General features: G+C 39.5%; 1 protein-coding gene across 3 annotated transcripts in view; it reads left to right on the top strand.

Annotated features, from left to right (window-relative positions):
* Positions 1–12,048, top strand: part of TENT5D (terminal nucleotidyltransferase 5D) — a 286,385-nt gene that overhangs the window by 270,633 nt on the left and 3,704 nt on the right. For all 3 annotated transcript variants that reach the window (XM_059883245.1, XM_059883244.1, NM_001102547.1), the window contains 1 exon segment: positions 6,466–6,525. The gene's annotated coding sequence lies outside the window, so the exon portion shown is untranslated.

Here is a 12,048-nt window from a genome sequence, read left to right as displayed (position 1 = left end):
AGTACCATCTTTCTAGATTCATTAGTATATATGCTTCAGTATACAATGTTTTCTTTGGAAGGAATGATGCTAAAGCTGAAACTCCAGTATTTTGGCCACCTCATGTGAAGAGTTGACTCATTGGAAAAGACTCTGATGCTGGGAGGGATTGGGGGCAGGAGGAAAAGGGGACGACAGAGGATGAGATGGCTGGATGGCATCACTGACTCGATGGATGTGAGTCTGAGTGAACTCCGGGAGTCAGTGATGGACAGGGAGGCCTGGGGTGATGGACAGGGAGGCCTGGCGTGCTGCGATTCATGGGGTCGCAAAGAGTCGGACACGACTGAGTGACTGAACTGAACTGATACAATGTTTATCTTTCTCTTTCTGACTTTCTTCGCTCTGTATAATAGGCTCTACGTTCATCAACCTCATTAGAAATGACTCAAATGTGTTCCTTTTTATTGTTGAGTGACGTTCCATTGTGTATATGTACCAGAACTTCTTTATCCATTCATCTGTCAATGGACATCTAGGTTGCTTCCACATTCTAGCTATTGTAAGTAGTGTTTCAATGAACAATGGGGTACATGTGTCTTTTTGAATGTTGGTTTCCTCAGGGTATATGCCTAGGATCCATATATTGTGGGGTCATATGGTGGTTTTATTCCTAGTTTTTTTTAAGAAATCTCCATACTGTCTTCCATAGTGGCTGTGTCAATTTACATTCCCACCAGTGGTGCAAGAGGATTCCTTTTCTACACACCATCTCCAGCATTTATTGTCTGTAGACTTTTTGAAGGTGGGCATTCTGACCAGTGTGAGGTGATATCTCATTGTAGTTTTGATTTGCATTTCTCTAATAATGAGCCATGTTGAGCATTTTTTCATGTGTTTGTTAGCCATCTGTATGTCTTCTTTGGAGAAATCTCTGTTTAGGTCTTTTTTCCCACTTTTTGATTGGGTTGTTTATTTTTCTGGTATTGAGTTGTATGAGCTACTTGTATATTTTTGAAATTAATCCTTTGTCTGTTGTTTCATTTGCTATTATTTTCTCCCATTCTGAGGGTTGTCTTTTCACCTTGCTTATAGTTTCCTTTGCTGTACAAAAGCTTTTAAGTCTAATAAGGCCCCACTTGTTTACTTTTGTTTTTATTTCCATTACCCTAGGAGGTGGGTCATAGAGGATCTTGCTTTATGTCTTCTAGTGTCCTGCCTATGTAACCATGCTTTAAATGAGTATATTGGCATCATTTTTCCAACAGCAGTTTCTCACTTTCTGTACCTGTCACATTTTGTCAATTCTTGCAATATTTCAGACTTTTCATTTTTATTATATATGGTATATTGTGATTGGTGATCTTTGATGTTACTGTTATAATTGTCTTAGAGCACCAAGAACAGTGACCTTATAAGGCTAAGAACTTAATTGATAAATGTTATGAGTGTTCTGAGTGCTCCACTGAACAGACTTTCCCCCAAATCTCTCCCCTCCTCAGACCTTCCTATTCCTGAGACATAACAATGTTGAAATTAGGCCAATTAATAACCCTACAGTGACTTCTCTAAGTGTTCACTTGAAAAAGTCACACATCTCTCACTTTAAATCAAAAGCTAGAAATGAGTAAGCATAGTGAGGAAGGCAGGTAGAAAGTCCAGATTAATTGAAAGTTAGACTTCTTACACCAACCAATTCATGAATGCAAAGGTAAAGTTCTTGAAATTTAAAATGCAGCTCCAGAGAAGAAATAGATTATAATAAAGCAAAACAGTCTTGTTGCTGATATGGAGAAATGTTTAGTCTGGATGTATTAAACAACCGATTTTCAATGTAGATGAAGCAGTTTTTGTATTGGAAAAAAATGCCATCAAGGTCTTTCATAGCTGGAGAGAATCAGTGCTTGACTTCAAAGGTTCAAAGGGCAAAATTGACTCTCTTGTTTAGGGGCTAGTAGATATGGTGTCTTTAACCTGAAGCCAATGCTGATTTACCATTCTGAAAATCCTAGGACCCTTAAGAATTATGCTAAATCTATTCTGCTTGCATCTATAAATGGAACAACAAAGCCTGGATGACAGTACACCTGTTTACAGAATGGTTTGCTGAGTATCTTAAGCCCATTGTTGAAACTTACCATTCAGAAAAAAAGTTTCCTTTCAAAATATTACTACTCATTTGCAATGTTCATGGTCACCAAAGAGCTCTGATGGAGATATACAAGATTAATACTGTTTTCATGCCTGTCAAGGCTATGGTTTTTCCAGTGGTCATGTATGGATGTGAGAGTTGAACTGTGAAGAAAGCTGAGCACCGAAGAATTGATGCTTTTGAACTGTGGTGTTGGAGAAGACTCTTGAGAGTCCCTTGGACTGCAAGGAGATCCAACCAGTCCATCCTAAAGGAGATCAGTCCTGGGACTGATGCTGAAGCTGAAACTCCAGTACTTTGGCCACCTGATGCGAAGAGTTGACTCATTGGAAAAGACCCTGATGCTGGGAGGGATTGGGGGCAGGAGGAGAAGAGGACGACAGAGATGAGATGGCTGGATGACATCACCGACTTGATGGACATGAGTCTGAGTGAACTCCGGGAGCTGGTGATGGACAGGGAGGCCTGGCGTGCTGCAATTCATGGGGTCACAAAGAGTCAGACACGACTGAGCAACTGAACTGAACACAATATCCATCCTGTAGCCCATAGACTTATTTTTATTTCATGTTTTGTTATTTAAGAAATGTCTTTTTTAAGACTGTAGCCGTCATAGTGGTTCTTCTGATGGATCTTGGCAAAGTAAATATAAAACCTTCTGGAAAGGATTCACCATTCTAGATGCTATTAAGGACATTAGTGATTCATGGGAAGAAGTCACGATATTAACATTTAATAGGCGTTTGAAATAACCAACCCTCATGGATGACTTTGAAGGATTCATGATTTCAATGAAGGAAGTAACTTCAGATATGGTAGAAATAGCAATAGACTTTGAATTAGAAGTGGATCCTAGAGATGTGACTGAATTGCTGCACTCTCATGATAAAACTTTAGTGGATGAAGAGATAATTCCATGGATGATCAAAGAAGGTGATTTCCTGAGATGAAAGCTATCCCTGAGGAAGATACTGTGACGATTGTTGCAATGACAGCAAAGGATTTTAGAATACTACATAAACTAAGTTGATAAAGGGTTTCAGAGGATTGACTGCAATTTTGAAAGAAGTTCTGTAGTGAGTAAAATGCTATCAATCAGAATTGCATGCTACAGAGAAATCATTCATGAAAGGAAGAGTCAGTTGATGTGCCAAAACTTCATTGTCTTAGGAAATTGCCATCAGATCAGATCAGATCAGTCGCTCAGTCGTGTCCGACTCTTTGCAACCCCATGAATCGCAGCACGCCAGGCTTCCCTGTCCATCACCCAACTCCCAGAGTTCACTCAGACTCACATCCATCGAGTCAGTGATTCCATCCAGCCATCTCATCCTCCATTGTCCCCTTCTCCTCCTGCCCCCAATCCCTCCCAGCATCAGAGTCTTTTCCAATGAGTCAACCCTTCGCATGAGGTGGCCAAAGTACTGGAGTTTCAGCTTTAGCATCATTCCTTCCAAAGAAATCCCAGGGCTGATCTCCTTCAGAATGGACTGGTTGGATCTCCTTGCAGTCCAAGGGATCTTCAACACCACAGTTCAAAAGCATCAATAGGCACCCCAATCTTCAGCAGTCACCACCCTTCTCAATCAGCAGCCATCAACATTGGGGAAAAATCCTCCACCAGCAAAAGATTATGATTCACTGAAGGCTCAGGTGATGGTTAGTTTTTTTTAGCAGTAAAGTATTTTTAATTATGCACATTTTTTTAGACAATGCCATTGCACACTTTAATAAACTACATGCATGCATGCTAAATCGCTACAGTCTTGTCTGACTCTTTGCGACCCTATGGACTGTAGCCTGTCAGGCTCCTTAGTCTATGAGATACTCCAGGCAAGAATACTGGAGTGGGTTGCCATTTCCTACTCCATTAATAAACTACAGACCAGTGTAAATACAAATATCATATGTACTGAAAACCAAAACATATATGACTTGCTTTATTGCAATATTTGCTTTATTTAGTAAGACAGACATAGCTTCTCATTTAACCTAGGGTCTTTATCAATCTCACCGTACATGGCTGTCTATATTTTTTCTACCTCAAAGAGTTCAGAATGAAGGAAGAGTGGCTCCAACATGCCCCACACTACAAGGCTTGTGGGATCTTATTTCCCTGACCAGGGATTGAACCTGGGCCCTTGATGTTGAGAACCCAGAGTCCTAACCATGGGACTGCCAGTTAATTCCCAATATTTGCTTTATTGTGGTTGTCTGTAACCAAACTCAAAGTATCTTTGAAGTATGCCTGTAATCTGAAATATTCTATGGAATCATCCCTATCTCTATAAAGGAATATTTGTTCTGATTTGGTGACCATTCTAAGCATTGCCTTAAGATGATATAGGTGGATATTGTAGGAATTTAGAAAAAGAAATATGCATGATTACTGTGGACTCAAGGTAGTTGAGATACATAGATAAATTGTTCATATGTAGTGATAACTGCAAAATACTCATGTCTTTCAAGGCAAAGTGAGTTAAAAGTGCATTAATCTTCAATTTCAGTCCTATCAATATTATGCATATTAGAAACAGACTTACTGTAATCAGGCAACTAAATCACTGAAGCTCTCTACTGTCACAGAGATCACTTTTATCCCATTTAAAGCAACTCACTCACTTTGCCTTTCACTGCTTTTATTTCTTAAATTATTTTATTTTTTTAATTGGAGGATAATTACAATATTGTGGTGATTTTTGCCATGCACAGACATGAATCGGCCACGGGTATATATGTGTCCTCCCATCGTGAACCCCCATCCCATCTCATTCCCCACCCTGTCCCTCTGGGTTGTCCCAGAGCACTGGGTGTCCTGCTTCATGCATCAAACTTGTGCTGGTCATCTGTTTTACATATGGTAATATACATGTCTCAATGCTTTTTTCTCAAATCATCCCACCCTCACCTCCTCCCACAGAGTCCAAAAGTCTGTTCTTTATATCTGTGTCTCTTTTGCTTCCCTTTCATGTAGGATCATTGTTACCATCTTTCTAAATTCCATATGCATGTGTTAATATATAGTATTTTTGTTTCTCTTTCTGACTTACTTCACTCTATATAATAGGCTCCAGTTTCATCCACCTTATTAGAACTGACTCAGATATTTTATTATCTCTAACTGGTATCACATGCTATGGGTTAGCACAATAATCAAGCAAAAAAAATGTTCTCTGCTGGGAATTTAAAAAAAAATTAATTTCTATTGGAGTATAGTTCTCTTATAATGTTGTATTAATTTCTACTGTTCAGCAAAATGAATCAGCTATGTATATACAAATATCCCCTCCCTTTTGGACTTCCTTCCCATTCAGGTCACCATAGTGCATTAGAGTCTCCTGTACTATACAGTATGTTCTTATTAGTTATCTATTTATCAGTGGTGTATATATGTCAATCCAAATCTCCAAATTAAAAAAAAAAAAAAAAAGGCCTGTTTAGATACTGATAGCTTACAGTGTTTAGTGAATGGTGCTGCCAGATTGATGGTCTCTGAAGAAGATTTAACTCTGGGACCAAAGACATGGCCTCAATCACTCAGAGCTTTTGTGTCACAGACAAAACTGGCTAGTTGGGCTAGGGGCATGGTTTTCACTTCAGTCATGAGAGGTCCCGGGTTCATATCCTGGATGAGCCCCCAAGATGATAGTTTAGCATATGGTGAATGGTGGTTGGTGCCAGATTTGTGGTCTCCAAAGAAGATTTAATTCTGGGACAAAAGATGCAGTCTCAATCACTCAAGAGCCTTTGTGTAGCAGGGCTTTTATTAAAGTGAAAGTGATAGAAAAGGCTTTTGACATAGATATCAGAAGGGGGTAGAAAAAGTACCTGCCTCAGTAGTTTAAGCAGACCATTATATACTTTTATGTTAGCTGTTAAGAATAGATAAAAGGAATGCCTCAAGGTTGTGAAAATTTTCCCCAGACCCTTTCCTGTAACATACATTCTGAGATGACAGCAGCATGAGATTAGCCAGAAGGAATGGGTTAACCCAGAGCTTAAGGCTGTGAAAGTTTTACCCAGACCTTTTTTCATAACATACATTTTGAAATAACATTGGTTCAAGACTAGCCAGGGAGAGCTTGATCTGAGCAGCATGTCCCTATGTGAGAAATATTGTTTGTAACCATTAGCTCTTGGCCTAAAGAAAGCTAGTTTTTAGGCAAGATAGATTGTTGTCATAGTAACACAGAGCGTAAGCAAAACATGTCCTATGTGAATAAGGCAAAAGCATGTATGAATTTAAAAAAATATTTGCTGCCTCCTCCTTCTTGGGGGTCCTAGACACTCTGAGACTTCCTGTCAACCTGCTCTCTCCCTGCTTTTTCTTTTAGGAGAATATTGCTGCTGAAGAGAAAGGGGCAAAGAAATCTGTCTATAACTGCTTCCTGCTGGTGAGTGGTGCTGACCTTAAATTGTTGAAGCAACATTTTCTCCTTACCCTTTGATATAGGGTCTCTGATCTAAGAGCCCCAAGTAATAACTAGAGGAGGTAGTAGAAACTGCAGGGGGATGAACAATCATTTGTAATTTAAAAGCTTTCAAACGGTTAGAAACAAATCCCATTATACAGACACAAATGTAAGGAGCAAACAGCAAGAATAAGATGATTACAATTATTATAGTCAAGATAGTTTTTCACCAAGGAGAGCTTGTAAATGAAGATTACATATGTGACCAGAGTGGAACATCAGGGGAGTCCATTTTGAAGAATGACCAGAATCTCTGTATCACCATTATTTTGTCTAGGAAGTTGTTGTATTCTTTAGAAAGTAAAAAGGTAGACACCAAAAATCAGTAAAAGAGTTATTGTAATCAGTGGTCCAAACAAGAATAAGAATCAGGTTACATTTGGTAGTAATTTTGATCCTGGTCTAGATAGAGTCAACACTTGGGTTGCCCTGTTTATAAGAATGGAACAAATCCAGTTAGAAGTAGTTGAAACGGTGACATCTGAACTTTAACAGACAAATCTTGTAACAATTTTAGTATTTTTTTGAGGTATGAGAAGATGTAAGAACTTGGGCTCAAGAAAAATTGTTTTCCTGAAAATATCTGACTGTCTAAAGTCCTGTTTTTCCCAGAGTACAGAGTGAGTGCCTAATTTCTGATTTCTACCTGAATTCCTCTCAGGGGATGTTGCCATGTTTTAATCTTTGTAGAGGCAGATAGCAGAGAAGGCAATGGCACCCCACTCCAGTACTCTTGCCTGGAAAATCCCATGGACGGAGGAGCCTGGTAGGCTGCAGTCCATGGAGTCTCTGAGAGTCGAACACGACTGAGCGACTTCATTTTCACTTTTCACTTTCATGCATTGGAGAAGGAAATGGCAGCCTGCTCTAGTGTTCTTGCCTGGAAAATCCCAGGGACGGTGGAGCCTGATGGGCTGCAGTCTATGAGGTCGCACAGAGTCGGACACGACTGAAGCGACTTAGCAGCAGCAGCAGAGTCAGATAGCAAGTGCCAGTTTTCAATCACAGGACCCCATCGTGGCTATGAGTTTGACCATGGTTTGGGGACATTTTATTGCCATCTTGTAGGAAGGTTCATTCCCAGGTCTGTTGAAGATTTCACTGATAGGCCACTCAGTGTGCTGTTACTGGACTAGGCCCTTTGAATAGCAAAAGTTTCTGGACCACATCTGTCTTACTAGCCTCTTGGTCTAGGAAAATAGTCTTGTCTTGTTGCTTCTTCTCATATATAGAGTCACTCTATTACAATTGTTGTCACACACTTGATAATGTAAGGGACAACACTTTCGAAACAGGCAACATTATAAGTAAGAACTTAAGTCAAGAACTTCCATTAGGTATAGCCCAGTGATATCTCCAGGTTATCTGATTTAGTTTGTTAAATGACTATAGCCTGTTGTTAATCTCCTGGTTGTAGATCTTGGAGCATCTGATCTTTATTTACAGATTGGTTACTGAGATAAGCTTTAAACTGAGAGTGTCTTTTTAATAACTTAATTAAACCTCTTGGCAATATAACATATCAAAAGCCATATTCTAAGAAAATTTTGTTCTTTTAATAGGGAAAGAAAACCAACTTCTAGTTTGGCACTGGCTTATATTCAATGTGAAACAATAGTTATACTTAGCCCAAGTAATAATAAAATATTTCAAAGGCAGTTTAATGTCTTAAAGTACTTATGCCATGCACAAAACTCTCTTCCACTTGTCACATACTTTTTGTATACTTGCTACAAACCCTTTTTACACTTTCTGAATTCATCATTTTATTTTCCCACTCAGAGAACAATCACCTATAAGTCAGACTTAACTTCCTTTTCCTTTAATAAAATGTAATTCCATCCCTTATGTCTGTTTATTAAAAACATACATCTTACTTTCCTTCAGCAACTATGACAAATTAACCTCAGCAATATTATCCAAAGACGAAGACCACTGAGACATATATAAATCTGGACCAACAGAGATCTCAGTTTTTTGCTTGAGATTTAAAATGTCTCTTTGTCCTTTTTTTCCCCTTGGCTTGAAGTTCTGCTAATTTGCTCACAGCTGGAGTTTCAGACAGGGTGGGCTGAATCTCTCAAGGACATGGAAAGTTAACTTCACGATTTTTCTAGGCATGTTTTTGCTTCTCAGACAGGATCATAGTTCCAAAAAAAAAAAAAAAAAAGTATTTTAACAAGCTAGTTTTTTCCTAATTGTACATGTAAAAGGAACCAGTTTTGCAGTTTTAAAAAGATTTTATTTTAATCAATTTTCACTGGATTCTAAAGAATATCATGGCCATCCAGTGTCAAAAATGTCATCTCTCCTTCGTAGCTAAAATTTAAACCAAATTGGCTCTGATGACAGGGGCAGACTGACTGATAAGATGTTGTTCCAGCAGGGATTGTCTCTCTGGGGAGATCTTCTCTTAAATCAAAAAATGCCTGAATATAAGGGACTTTTTAGGCTCTGGGGATCAAACTTATCCCAGTTTTTGAAGATGCAGTCTAAAGGGGTAGTACTGGAACTATATGAAGCTCCCATCTATAAGAGAGAAAAAGCAGCATTCAGCACTTTTGTTTCTCTACCAGAGGCATCCTTCCCTGCTCTAGATGGGGAAGAGGTAGACTCTCCATCAAAAGCTTCCTCTTTCTGACCATCTGGTTGGACTTCATCTACCTTACTGACAGGTGCATTGTTTGTTTCATCTGGCCCTCCTCATTCTACCACTGAGCAGGGGTGGAGATGTGCCAGGGGTAGACCCTGCAGCATCCCAAAATGTATGTTTATGTCTATCCTTACTCTTTCCACAAATTGGGGGGGGGGGTGAAGATGCACCCAGGGGTGGACCTGGTGGCATCCCAAACTGTCTTAGTTGTCCGCCTTCCTCATCTCACAAGCAAGGATGGGTGGAGATGCACCAGGGTTGGACCTGGGAGTATCCCAAATTGATGTCCAGTCCTTTATCATCAAGATCTTTATTTGATTTCCCCTGATGCCACCTGGGGTGTTACAGAGTAGCCTTTTGGTGTGCTTTCCATGTACCCAAATCTTGGATTCCATGATTTGTTTTCTCAGAAATCTCATGTTTGCTAGCATTGCCTCTATCCATATAGTCCAGAGGCATGAGCATGACAAGGACTCATCTCTGGGTTTCTAGGATCTCATGCAGGCTGCCAGGAGAGTGATTTCTTGCCAAGGAGATGTTCCTAGAGCTAGAGCTCCACCTAGCTCCCTAATGTGTTCCTGCTTGCAGTTTATAAGAAAACAGCTGAGATATAACTTTTGATCTCTAATAAGGTTAGGTACTATAGTACTAGCAAAACTTGAGATGGGGATCTAGCTAGAAGAACACAACAGCATGAATTGAAAAATTCTCCAAAAATCTACAATCTGGCATACAAGGTTAGCAGCTTCAATTCCCTCAAGGTTAGTAGCTTCAATTCCCTAAGCAGTTATGAAATGGTCAAAGAGCCCAGGAAAAGTTGACCAGGAAAGGAAAAGTTCAGACGATACGCTCATCCATTTTTTGCTGCTCCCCTCATGGGGACAAAGGACACCTCTTTTCATTGGCAGGATTGTATAAACTCCATGTCAAAATCCCCCTTCGGGGCTGCCTTAAGCAATATGAGGCACATCCATGGAACCACAGAGCCAGACACAGCTATCACTCTGTGCTTGGTTGTACATCTCAGGCTCAGGGCATTCACACAAACAAGACACCTTAGTGTTACTAAACTGGAGGTTTTACAGTAAAAGAGCACTGGTTTCCTGTCCAGGCTGTAACAGATTGCTTATTTTTGGTTGGTTTTATTTACATATAAAGGTCCTGGAAACTTTTGTATGGACACAAATTTGATAACTTCAGTAATGTCAGTATAGCAATGTAAATGATCTTTATTTTCAGATTGTTAGTGATTAGAAGTAGGGATTAAATGAAGATTGTAAGTGTGGGGTTAGGCCATTGATTTATTTTTCCTTTTTGACACATTACATGGCTTGTGGGATCTTAGGTCCCTGACCAAGGATTGAACCCAGGCCTTAAGCAGTGAGAGTACATAATCATAACCAGTGGGTCACCAGGCAGTTCCCTCGGACATTGAGTTTTTAACTTTTACCTAATATTTAACAGGAAATTTGCCATTCCATAAAGAAAATTTTCCATTTGCAAAATAAATTTGCATTTAAAAAAGGATTTGGGGAACGTACAGCACACCAGGGTTCCCTGTCCTTCACTATCTTGAAGTTTTCTCAAACTCATGTCCATTGAGTTGGTGATGCCATCCAATCATCTCATCCTCTGTCACCTCCTTCTAATCCTGCCCTCAATCTTTCCCAGCATCAGGGTCTTTCCCAGTGAGTCATTTCTTCATATCAAGTAGCCCAAGTATTGTAGCTTCAGCTTCAGCATCAGTACTTCCAATGAATATTCAGGGTTGATATCCTTTAGGATTAACTGGTTTGATCTCCTTGCAGTCCACAGGGACACTCAAGAGTCTTCTCCAGCACAATTTGAAAGCATCAATTCTTTGGTGCTCAGCCTTCTTTATGGTCCAACTCTCACATCCGTCCATGACTACTGTAAAAAACATAGCTTTGACTATGTGGACCTTTGCTGGCAAAGTAATGTCTCTGCTTTTTAATATGCTGTCTAGGTTTGCCATAGCTTTTCTTCCAAGGAGTAAGCATCTTTTAATTTCATGGCTGCAGTCACCATCCACAATGATTTTGGAGCCCAAGAAAATAAAGTCTGCCCCTGTTTCGATTTTTCCTCCCTCTATTTGCCATGAAGTAATGGGACCAGATGCCATGATCTTAGTTTTTTGAATGTTGACTTTTAAGCCTGCTTTTTCACTTTCCTCTTTCACCCTCATCAAGAGGCTCTTCAGTTCCTCTTCAGTTTCTGCCATTAAAGTGGTGTCATCTGCATATCTGAGGTTGTTGATATTTCTCCTGGCAGTCTTGACTCCAGCTTGTGATTCAAACAGCCCAGCATTTTGCATGATGTACTCTGGATATAGTTAAATAAGCAGGGTGACAATATATAACTTCGACTTATTCCTTTCCCAATTTTGAACCAGTCCATTTTACATATACAGTTCTAACTGGTGCTTCTTGACCTGCATACAGGTTTCTCAGGAGACAGGTAAGGTGGTCTGGTATTCCCATCTCTTTAAGAATTATCCACAGTTTATTGTGATCCATACAGTCAAAGGCTTTAGTGTAGTCAATGATTCAGTAGATTTGAAATAAGATGATTCTATTTGCTATAGTTCTACTGGGGAAATACACAACATAAAAGGCTAAATATTTAAACTCTGTTCTAACACCTCCCTAGTTAAGCCAAGTACGAATACTGTCTACATAAATCTGTCTTAAGCTCTGTGTAATTTTTATTTCTGGAATTCGGGAAAGAATGCCTAAACCCAAATCTATGTCTATAATGAACTTCATTTACTA

Source organism: Bos taurus, chromosome X (assembly GCF_002263795.3).
Source record: "Bos taurus isolate L1 Dominette 01449 registration number 42190680 breed Hereford chromosome X, ARS-UCD2.0, whole genome shotgun sequence".
NCBI lineage: Eukaryota > Metazoa > Chordata > Mammalia > Artiodactyla > Bovidae > Bos > Bos taurus.
Note: the sequence above shows the minus strand (reverse complement) of the source record. Positions and strands in the feature narration are given on the sequence as shown.